We start from the raw sequence: 11,810 nt of genomic DNA, 5'->3' as shown, positions 1-11,810 counted from the left end.
TTTCTTTATTGTACTTGAGAAAATCCTGGTCACCAGGCTGACTATACAGTATTTAACGTGTAATTTAAAAATTCAGCTCTGAAACAAACATGGTGACCCCCTCTTCTGAAAGTTTTGTCAGTTTTCCCTGTTGAGTATTCAAAGTATGCAGATCAGCATTTCTGACTTTTCTTGGTTTTTCCAATTGTCATATTTGTTCTGGGTCAGTAATTTATAAATAAAGCCATTGCTTCACAACCAATCCTCTAGTGTGTTTAAAAGAGGACAACACTAGCAGACCCTTTAAATACTTTTTAAGATCAAAACATAGAAGAGTATTCTAAAGCATTTCACTATATTAGTGTCTTTTATATATTCTGTTGTAGATTTATTTGCAAACCACAGATGACTAGTTTATATGACCCAAATTTCTTCCATGTAAGCCTAATGTATTCCCCTGTGGAATTGACATTCTAGAATTAATTGTTATTTCTACGATGGTGTGAAGTCAGGGTCCTGGGGATGTAATGCAGCCCAGTCTATTTCCCTTAGAATTCTCCACCATTGGGACTATGTTATTGTGTTTGCATCTACTGTTATGCTTTGTCCAAACCAATATCATTCATCTTTTATGATCACATAAGATTTCCTAGTAGTATTCTGAAATGTTCTGAGAGTTCATTACCCAGCTTGTAAGGCTTCTATTATAAAAACTGGAGCAAAGAAAAGTAAGACAACTACCCCTAGCAACCATTCAGTTCTAATGCTCATCAGGCTCGGGATGCATCAGTTTTTTTATTGCAGTAAAATTTCTTTTTTAGAAACCAGTTGAATCAATGGAATGCAGAATTGTAGTCCAAAGAAGAAGCTTTCTACTTGAGTCCTTAAGCCTAGCTGACACAAGCACTAGAATGTAAATATGACAACCATAGTCCTTCTTAACTATACTCCTGATCTTTAATCATGTCCCTGGCCCCTTCCAAAAAACACCTCAGATTATAGTCTATTTGTGGAGAGGGCAAGGCCATAGGGGATCTAAACCAACATGGTATCCAACCAAACTTTTTTTCCAAACAAATAACCATAACTTTGTGATGGTCTACTTTACAATAGGACTTAAATCTTAACCAATGTCAGCTGGGGAGGTTCAAAAAACACCAATAAAGTGGTGACAACCGGTAAAAGAAACAAAAAATGGGGGAGACCGGTAAAAGACAACAAAAGGAGGGAGTGTTGGAAGGCAATTAATGTCAGCACTTCAAATTGTTAGTCTGCTCCAGGACGGATAGTTTTAAATTATCTGTACATCCTATACATGTTTCCAGAAGCCAAGGCTCACTTTCCTAAAGTTGAGGGGGCTTCACTAGTCTAAACAGCAACATGTACAGTAGACATGTATTAAACATTTGTGAAACATTTACTTTACCAGGTTCTGTAAAACCTCAAAACTTGTCTTTCAGCCAGTTGGGAAGGGGTGCATTTGCAGTTCCTGCCAGGCTAATTATGATTTCATTCCATATACTCTCCTCTGTTCATCTTTAGGATGGTAGAGAAGTGTATTGTTTCTTTGATCAAAGCTTACACAAAGCCTACACCCTCAAAAAAAACTAATGTTGTCTGAACTTTTGGTCATTTATGCACCCAGTGTTGTATCGTCAAGCTCTAAATTAAACTGCTTTGTGCTTTGTTTCAGCTCACAGCTAGTCTTTTGCATGTCTTCTAGATATTTTAATATACATGCTTGTTAACAGGTCTCAACATGTACTTCTCTACTGTTATCAGTGGGAGATGAGGGATCAGCCCTCTTCCATCCATTGAACAATCTGCTAATGTCCATCAGATGTCTGTGCAAGGCTTTTGGTTATCTCTTTCTGCACACTCTTGCGACTTACTCTCATGCTTTTCTTGTTCCCGGTCGTTAGCCAGATCCCCCCTCCAAGAGCCCTTCTGAGCCATTCTTGCTATGCTATCGAATACCCGCCAATCATGTATTTATATAAAGAGAATTTTTATCTTTTATTTGATAACCAACTGAAAAACCAATCAGTTTAGCTTTATGTTTACATATACAATACCAAAAAGGTATTCATAGAATAAAATAATTAACCTTCATTTTATTCTCAACCTGTTGCAAACATTTCTTCAATCACAAGTGTTCTGCTATGTTTCAGAGAACAGAAACAGCTACACTGAGATACTGTTGAACAGTTGTGATTTAGACTTTTTTCTTCCTTTTTTTCTGTTAACTCACATCATTTCTCATATCTCGACCCACAGGCCAAGATCAGTAAATTTACAGGTGCGATTAACAATAAAATGCTAGATTATCAGGGGACAGTAAGCAGCGGTTAAAAGAAGGTTTTGGAACAGGAGATAAACGCTGATCCATGTGGCCGTTTATCAGTGAGAGCATTAAAGAACAGAGAGGCACTTAAAGCAGGAGATATAGGGGACCCCAGTGCTGTATCGATCTTACGCAGAGCTGTTCAAGGCCAGAACTACTTATAAAGAAAGAGCGAGAGGGCACTGAATTATCACTACAGTTAAACCGGAGAGAGAGGAGGGGGATGATAAGCTGCAGAGGCGTGATTGGCGTAAGAAATCATGTCATCTTTTTCACTCTGTTTGACATTTCACGCCCCGTAATTTGCAACATTATTACTGAAAAATGGTAATGATGATGTATTTATCTGGAGTTGCGATTCAGTGACTAACAAAATTTAAAATAAAGTGCTAAAACCTATTGCAATTAATCAGGCATTGGGCTTATCTTCTGCACTAATTTATTTATAGGCTGATTGAATCAAAGCTTATTATTATTGGCTGTGGTATACATTATAATTGAATAGAGAATGCCCCTGATCATTCTGCTTTTCCTGCAGTTTTCATGCATTTATAGACCATTGAGGTCAAAGGGCAGCTTTTAAGGTCCAAAGGACATAGAAATTGCTTCTTACACATCACCACAGTGAGATAGGGTGAGGGACCGATAAGATTATATTAGATTACAAACGTTTTTTGATTTAGTTAGGATGTAATCAAACAATGGAAACTTATAATACAAATTCAGTTAAAAAAACTATTTTATATTTTATATACAAGTTAATTCTTTTTTTAATGTATTATTAGGGTGCAACTCAAAAATCTACAATGACGTATAGTTTATCAATAATGTTTATGTTGCAGCGCGTGACATACAAGCGTTGTGTCTGAATTCTAGCCTGAAGAAGCGGATAACTTGCGAAACGCGGTTTACTTGGCCATTTTTATCATTTAATACAATAAAGTTATTCATAAATGTCTTCATCTGCCTTGGTTGCATTATAGCATCTTACGAGGAGGTGCTGAGAAGTTCTTTCCCTGAAACTTGCTTGTGCCTCTGCCATCACAGCTTCTCACTAAAAGAAAAAACAGTTTTAGGAATCGCAAAGATCTGATATAGAGAGATGAAGATATTAGGCTGTCATATGCCCCCACACTCAATTTTCTATTTCATCTGGAAGGGGGCAAATTCAGGAGTTTCTCAGCACCCCCTCGGAAATACTCTGGTGCAAGGATTCTGATAGACATAGGACACATTGTGTACCATATCTAACACACTGTTGCAAAAATTCAGAGAGGGCTAAATAGAACCTGGGACTACTTGCTGTATTAACAGCACACTTATGCCTTAGTTATATATATCTATATAACTAGAACTCCCACATACAATAGGCAGATTTTTACCCGCTCGTCTTCTCCTTCTTTTCCTCCCCATCCAAACGCAAATCTACATATTACTCCTCATTCAACTCCAAACATTGTAAGCTTACATACAGCTCCAACCGGAGCCCAAACCACTATTGTCATTCACAACAGAAATAGATATACTCAGATGAACAGAGAGTTTAAGGGAAGAGGGAAGGGAAGTGGTACTCTTATTCAAGCAAATTCAGACACATAATACTGAACATGAAACTGAGATTTGATCTCTCACAGAGAGGTGAACAATCAATGGCCAGGAATAACCTTTATAATTTTAGATTATAACACAATGCTGAACAGAAGAGGTCATATTGAGCAGAGCCGATCATTTTCAAACAGGGCCAATTTCAAAGCTACACACAGTAAAGCAACACATCCCCGGAGTGTAATTCATCATATATTTTGCTGCAGCTTAATTTACTTGACAATATATACATTACTACAAAGGTTTAAGGTGGAAAGGCAGAGGGGTCAGCTGTCTTGGGCATGGATAAAGCATGGGGTGGATTAGACTGAAAATTTTGTTTCTACTAATTGATCAGACTTACAATTATATTTTTGTCAAAATTGGCAATGTCCAAGGTCATAGCAGCATACAGACATGATGAAAATAGTCACACATTTGATATATAATTTAGGTCTATTCTGGATCTATATTCCACACTATGAACAAAGTAATGCATTTGATTGACCTTCTCATGGGCAAAAAAATGTTTTGGGTTTTATAAGCCAGCACATATACTAAAACTGTAACAGTACAAGGTTAGCATAGACCCTGTACAAGAATGATAAGTACATTTATAAAGCCTTCCATAATTTTATTTTTATTTACCAATATGAAATAGGGTAACATTCCTTTGGTTACATCTATTTCAATCTATGATATTAACTAGACTTATATGAGAATAATACATGAGAAGTTGTCATGAAGAGAGTGGGGGATTGTTTACAGACCATGAAAAGCAATTTGGTCTTTTGGCTTGTTCACACAATGTATAAATAATGTGATTCTACAAAATTCAGCTCATAGCAACTAAACAGAGCTCATGCTTTACTGATATAAATATGAGTTTTTGACTTTTCTGACTCCAGTTTTTATAAAAGAAAAACATTTTTAAAAAAGTAGCACAGACCTAGTTCATATATCTAAAACATTTCAGCGTTCACTGCAATACAAACCTGGTTTCCGGTGCTGGACCAACTCCCTTCCCCAACCAGACTAATCTCTATGCTCTATGGTCCAACTCCAGTCATCTTCCTGGTTAACTCTCAGAGTATTTTAATCCACTTTCTGTGAGCCTAGGCTATGCAGAATTTACCACATGGGGTTGCATCATCACACCAGCTTGGGCTCACAATACTGTTGCAAAAAACAAGGCTCACACCTTAAGAAATATCAACCCCGAAAACAAAATGAAGAATATTATGGAGCATTGGAAAAGCCCCTATAAGAGTTTTCCAAAGTGATTATGTAAATTAGCTTGCTTGCATTGGCTGACCAAATACTCGCCTAGTCCTACAAGGACAATGACAGACCAAGGTCCTTTTCCTAATTCTGGATGTATGTTGGTAACAAGAAGGGTGTCATGTAAAGAGAAGGGTGTAAAGGTAGATTAGACCTTCAAGTGAAACGTGAAAAGTTTTAGTTTAGGGATACCTTTAACAACTATGCAAATTCAATTTGGCAAACTGAATTGTATTCATCTTCAATGAAACAATTTCTATGTTTTCAGATGAAGAAGGTAGCAGCAAATATATATATATATATATATATATATATATATATATATATATATGAAACTGGAAAGAGAGTACCATATGACTTTCCACAAACATACTACTTATTGCCGAACCCCGAGTTCATGGCATTTAAAAAGGGAGAAAAGAAGAAGAGGGTTTTCTTTGGCTTTTAAACAATGAGGTTTAATTGTAATATATTTGTATTTCAGGTTGGATAGTGTATAGTGTCCATCCCGAAACACAAATATATTACAATTAAACATGATTGTCAAATGCCAAAAAAAAAACTCTCCTTCTTTTCTCCATATATATATATATATATATATATATACTGCAAATTTAATTCTTTGCTTGGCACTGTTTACCACATTGTAGAAGGTATGAGGGACTGGGCAAGGCAACGGGTTAACTGTGCACTTTCTATATTAGCTAGATGTCAGTTTTATATCACTGTGAATCACCCTCTCCATTTTCCAAGTACCTATCATAGCTAGATGGTCCTAGCCATACATCACAGTGGCTAATCTTTTGCTCTTTCCAAATGCTTGAAGAGGTTCTAGAGTTTTATAGCCAGTAAGAGAAATCTGACCTGGGAGCCTCTCTTGTTGAGTAAATCAATCACAAGAGACTTTTCAAGGATCCTGAGAGCCCAAATTGTGGCTATGGCTTGTAAACCGGTGAACAAGCGGCGCTGAGAAGTTTGTAAAAAGGAACATAGATCAAGGTTGGGAGCCCTGCACGAATGATCGTCTCTAGGGGGAATAAAAATGGATTTTTACTTAGGAAGAATACAGCTACTTGTGAGAGGTTTTCCGGCTGGTTAAACAGAAACAGAACTGATTTTTTTTATCGCATTGCTATGGATCAGCTGGTGACAAGGTGACAGATACACAATGGAGTTATGGGGCCTGGTGCACCTCCTCCCTCTCACCATTATGTGACACGCTCAGAGTAACTGCAGCACACTGAGATTACTCCTGTTTGCCTTCAGTGTGACAGGAACAGTTAAGATCTATTGAACTCGGTGTCTGTGCATCCTCCATTGGATGATATAGACAAGCTTTCATGGAAGTTTCTTGCTCTGCTAACCTGTACAAGTCACTGATTGACATGTTTTCCACCCTTAACATTTTTGTTTTTCTCAGTATTGTATCGCAGAGAGAAATGATGATGTGAAAAGTGTAGTAACACTAAAAAGCCAATTAGATTTTAGATTGCAATTGTCAAGATGATTTCTGATTGGCTGCTATGAATTACTGCTCTTTGTACTGCATCACTGGTGCATGCATTGTATTAAAGTGTATCTAAACCCAAGCTTTTTATTGCAGCTTGTTTTTACTTAGGTGTGCTGGCTGAATTTGTTTTCACGTTTATCAAACTTTCTTTTGCGTTATTTTCATCTTGTAATCAACTCAGTCAAACGTCGAGTCCTAGGGTGGCAATACTCACTCTCCTTCACCTTATCTCTATAGCATAGATGAGAGGTGTTCTGTAGTCCACTACTAGTACTTAGGTAGTAGTAACCAGACTTGCATCTTCTAACAACAATCATGCAGCCAAAAACAACATTTTGCTTTTGGAACCACACTACAATCTGCCACAGCTGCAAGCTGCCTGCTAAAAATGGTTCCCAACCTCTTCCATTCACTTGATGCCTCATCTAACTGTGGGTGTGAAATGGCCCTTGGAGTTTATATGGATTTGATGAATACAAAACAAACCAAAAACAGATATAGTATATAGAAAAGTATATAGAAATTTTTATTCCAAAAAAATTCTGAACATTACACAAAACACTTGATTAAAATCATCTTAGACAACAAATCTTAGATAGAACTGCTGTCTGAGCAATGTCAAATATTTGTGATGCATTTCACGAATGATACCGCTTCTTCAGGGGATAGATAGTAGTCTGATACCAAAAAAACTGGTAAAGGATACATAAATATTTCACATTAGAAAAGGATCCATAAAAATCATATTATATATGTAAAAATCTTTAAAATCTTTTTACATTTACTCTTTGCTTAATTACAGCAAAGGCCAAAGTATACATCAACATATAATAGAATAGTGGAAAAAATACCAGCAGAGATACTTTTCTAATACATCAACATATGCCTAGACAGCAGTCCCCTTTTTTCTGTCACGTTATTTGCTAAGGAACTTAACAAACAATTTTAATGTTAGCTGACACCAGTTTCAGTTTACAAAAATTGGTCCAATCAGTTAAGGATTCTGGTTTGGTCATTGTAGTTTGCAAACTGAATAATATTAAAAAAGTACGTGCACAAACATGAATGCACATATACACAACATAGTCACAGGTAGTGATGAGAAAATCTCTTTTTCTAAACCCAGATTTAGTCTTATTCACTCAGAAAACTACCAAAGTGATCACTCTTCTCTTATGCTTGTTTATTAAATTTTTACTGTGTATGTAAAATGTTAATTCTCAGGTTATCATATTTTCTTCTAAAGCTTTCCGATGCTCACATATCTCAGGTGAATGGGTCAGTAGATATACAGAGCTTACATTGGAATCCCCTATGCATGTTTATGAAGTGTCCAAAAAACAGCTTTCCCTGAGAGCAATCAAATCAAATGACTACAAGAAAAAACACCTTCCTAAATCTGTTGTTATCCTAAAGCGAAATTAAACCTATTAATATAACTGTTTTCTAAACAGTTACATTAAAGTCATGCTTCTGGTGTTAACTGTTACTTTGCAAGTGAGCTTACGTTAGCTCCCAAACAAATGTCTAAGTTTTCAAATGGTTGGTGTTATAGTTGATGTGCAGTATCATTGCAGATCTAAACAGGATATGATGGCACCATCTACTATTCTACTACTAATCTCTGTTCCATTGCAGAGCTCTGCCACCTTCCTTTTTTTCAACTTCCACGTTATGTTTTTTGGCCACCTTGATTGGCTATGCCTGGATTTTCTAACTCCTACACAGAGGCATTAATTCATGGCACATGCAAGGAAATTTGCATTTCCTTGGCAATCACTGCTTAGCTGCGCATGCTCAGCAAAATTAGACAGTCGGGCAGCAATCAGGCTAGTAGGAATGAATACTGCAGAAAGGATATCGCCTGTCCCTTTCTGCAATCACCACCTGCATGATCTTCCACTTTATTGCTTGTATTTTTCCATTCTGAATATTTTGGAACTATAAAACCATTTAAATCTTTATCTTGTTCTGGGTCAATACCTCTAGGTATATAAAGCAGAACTAAACATTATAAATAAAAAATTGTGACCAGATAGCCAATTTCTCTTTTGAAATACAATAATCTTACCTGCCTGATGGCATTTTTTATTTACACTTACATCCTTTTGCGTCATCGCGGGCTCTTCTTCTTCATTCGGTTCCCTTCTGGATGTCAGGTCTTTAGCCATTTTTATTGGCCAGGCCAGAATGACATAACTTCCACAAATGCATTTAGACACAGCTACTCTGGGGAATGCCAAGATACCTGACAAATCCTGGCATCCTACAATGTGTTGCACACTGAGAAATATTGCAAACAGACAGGTAAAAAGGGCATAGCCTGTCTTTTCTGCAATAAACATCCTGCCTGCTCACAATTTTCCATTGTAGAACCATGGTTCAACTTTAAATAAAGTATCAACATTACAGCCAAGCACCCAGCATTTTTAGGAGGTGTTATTAGTAATCTCTTTATTGCTTTCACAAGCTTTATTTGGCATATTTCTGTCCCCCTCCTCTTATATTCTTTGTTCTAGTTTGAAAGTTTGACAATTCCAATCCCTATTTATTGAACAGTGTTGCGTAATTGGTTGGCATGTTTCATAAATAATGCATATTAATACCATACCATATAATTTTAATATGCAAGCCAACACAATATATATTTTCACAAATGGTTTTATTAAAAGGAAACAAATTACAAATATTGTAGAACCACCCATTCTTACATTGCCAACCTAAGTCCATGAGAGAGAACCCTGCCTTTACATGTCTTTTTTCTATATGATTGTCCCATACAATTTCAAATTCTGACAGTCGTGTAAAAAAATAAATAAATATCAAATTGAGAGGTTCCATGCACTCTGCTGCAGAAGATCCTGTGTGGTCAGAAGGACTGAACTGCCTGTAGCTTGCGGCTATGCTGTTTTCTATTGCATATTCACCCGTCCAGTATAAAACATATTTACCACTGCTCCCAGAAGTTAATGGGGCATCTTGAATTTCCATAATGTCAGGTAATGGGGCGCTTCAGAGGAAAGAAATAAAATATATTCAAAAATACACTAAATTGCTATGCTATTCAGGAGAGAAACTGCATGCAGTTAACCCTACAGGCACCACATTAAAACAAATACATTTTGTATGTGCTGCCTGCAAACAATGACTCTAAGCACTGTTTCCTATAATTCTTGGAAAAAGAGCAGAATTACCCATGGTAAATTCTAAGTAATTATTATGCAATGTTTGTATAAAAATAGCAAGGAAAAAGTAGAAGAAAATAATTGTATAAACATTTTTTATTGATAAAGCTGAACTTTATTGTGCTTATTTCTTTTTTGCCTATCCTGGTTCCTCCCCTACATCCTAATCAACTTACTAATGTAATTTTTTAAGAAAAACTTCTAATTTTCATCACATTACTATTTTAGGGCAAGTAATATCATTACTGGTTCACTGTACTTCTCTATTCAATGCAGGGCAGTGCATTACAGGACACTGTACTCATCTCAAGCAAGCATTGGGTTGGGTCCTGGAAGAAAGCATGCAAATATCAACATGTCGTTATAAAAGGATGTCCCCCAAATCAGACCTTACGTTCTTTCTTGCACAGTTGTGCAGACTCTTCTACCGCCCTGAAACTGCTTACTATGGAGTGGATGTTACTAGGCAAGTTATATTTGCATACCATAGGTAACAACCACATGTAAATCTGGGCCTTCACGTTTGATCTAAAATCCAATAAATAAAAGGACAGACCACGGACAGTCGAACTGAAGAGGGTGTTCTCTGGGTGTCCTCCAGCTAGGAAGAAAGGATGACTCTATCTGACTTGCTGCAGCTTCTAATGGTGACTGTGGGGAACTCACAACATGCATCAAAGTCACAGTATTCAATTTCAGTATATGAGAGAAGTCTGCACAACTGTGCAAGACAGAAAGTAAGGATCAATTTAGCTGCATGTTTTGTTTTTTTTTGACAGGCTTTACTCTACATAACTTCTAAATAAAACTAATTTGTCAAATGTTTAATCGGATTTTGAGATACATATTTTTTGCTGTCTATTTCTCTCAACGATGCCATTTCTTTTTTTTTTATTTTGCATTCTCTGTAACAAAACTCTGGAGGTGTCTTCTATGCCTGTGTTATATATATACTGTATATATATATATATGGCTTGGACATGTATTTGTTTAGTTATGGGGCAATCACCATTATTACCAAAATAGTTAGGGTAGTTAGTTTGGTAAGTTGTTTGTTTTATTGTTTTGATGGTTAAGTTGCCACTGTTGGAGCAGTTGCCATTGTGAATTATTACCTTGCAAGAGATTGTTTACTTAGCTTAGTGGATGTGATGATCCACTTTGCAAATAATCCCCATAACATATGAGGAAAAAATATATTTTTTTTGCTAAATGAACAGCTATCTGTGTTTGTCTTGGGCTGCCCTGTACAGACAATTGGGTTAATTTACCAAAGGATTTAAGATATTCACTTACCAGTAACTTAGTAAATGACATGAACTTCGGCTTAAAGTGGACATATCACAAAAATGTTTAATTTACATAAAAGGGTAGACAACATGAGGGAGAAATAAAAACAGAGGAAGATGGCGGCACCTGACGGTTCCTTCACGCTGGGACGAACTTTACAGATTACAGAATGGTGTGGTACTCAAACAAGGACAGCGTCGAAGTAATTGTGGGCTCTGCAGAAGTAAAGGTGAGTATGCTTTTTTTTTTTTTTTTTTTTTTTATTTAGTTCCACTTTAAGGTTTTTTTTTTCAACAGTTCTCATCTGATAAGATTATATTTAAAATGCTTCCAAAAATACATTCTCAGTGTCTTTCCAGAACAAATTCATTTTTAACACATAAATCAAAATGTCTGATTGAATAGGTCCCTATATCTCAGAGGACTGTTAGCACAGTCGTCACCAATGGTATATCCACCACTAAGGGCTTGTCCAGATAAGAGGCTTTTTTGAGTAGTTTTAACACTCAAAAATGCTTGCAAAAACAGTTAACATTGGACAGAATAGGTCCATTCATTATCCATCATTTGACAGGCAGCAGGAAGCAACAGCATTTCCATGCAGTTTTCTGGGCACTCAATATAGCATCTTGGGCGG

At 36.5% G+C, this 11,810-nt stretch overlaps 1 pseudogene; it reads left to right on the top strand.

Moving 5' to 3' along the window:
• Nucleotides 1–4,442: 4,442 nt before the first annotated feature.
• Nucleotides 4,443–4,543, top strand: LOC140327879 (U6 spliceosomal RNA; annotated as a pseudogene).
• The last annotated feature ends 7,267 nt before the right edge of the window (nucleotides 4,544–11,810 follow it).

Source organism: Pyxicephalus adspersus, chromosome 3, assembly GCF_032062135.1.
Source record: "Pyxicephalus adspersus chromosome 3, UCB_Pads_2.0, whole genome shotgun sequence".
NCBI lineage: Eukaryota > Metazoa > Chordata > Amphibia > Anura > Pyxicephalidae > Pyxicephalus > Pyxicephalus adspersus.
Note: the sequence above shows the minus strand (reverse complement) of the source record. Positions and strands in the feature narration are given on the sequence as shown.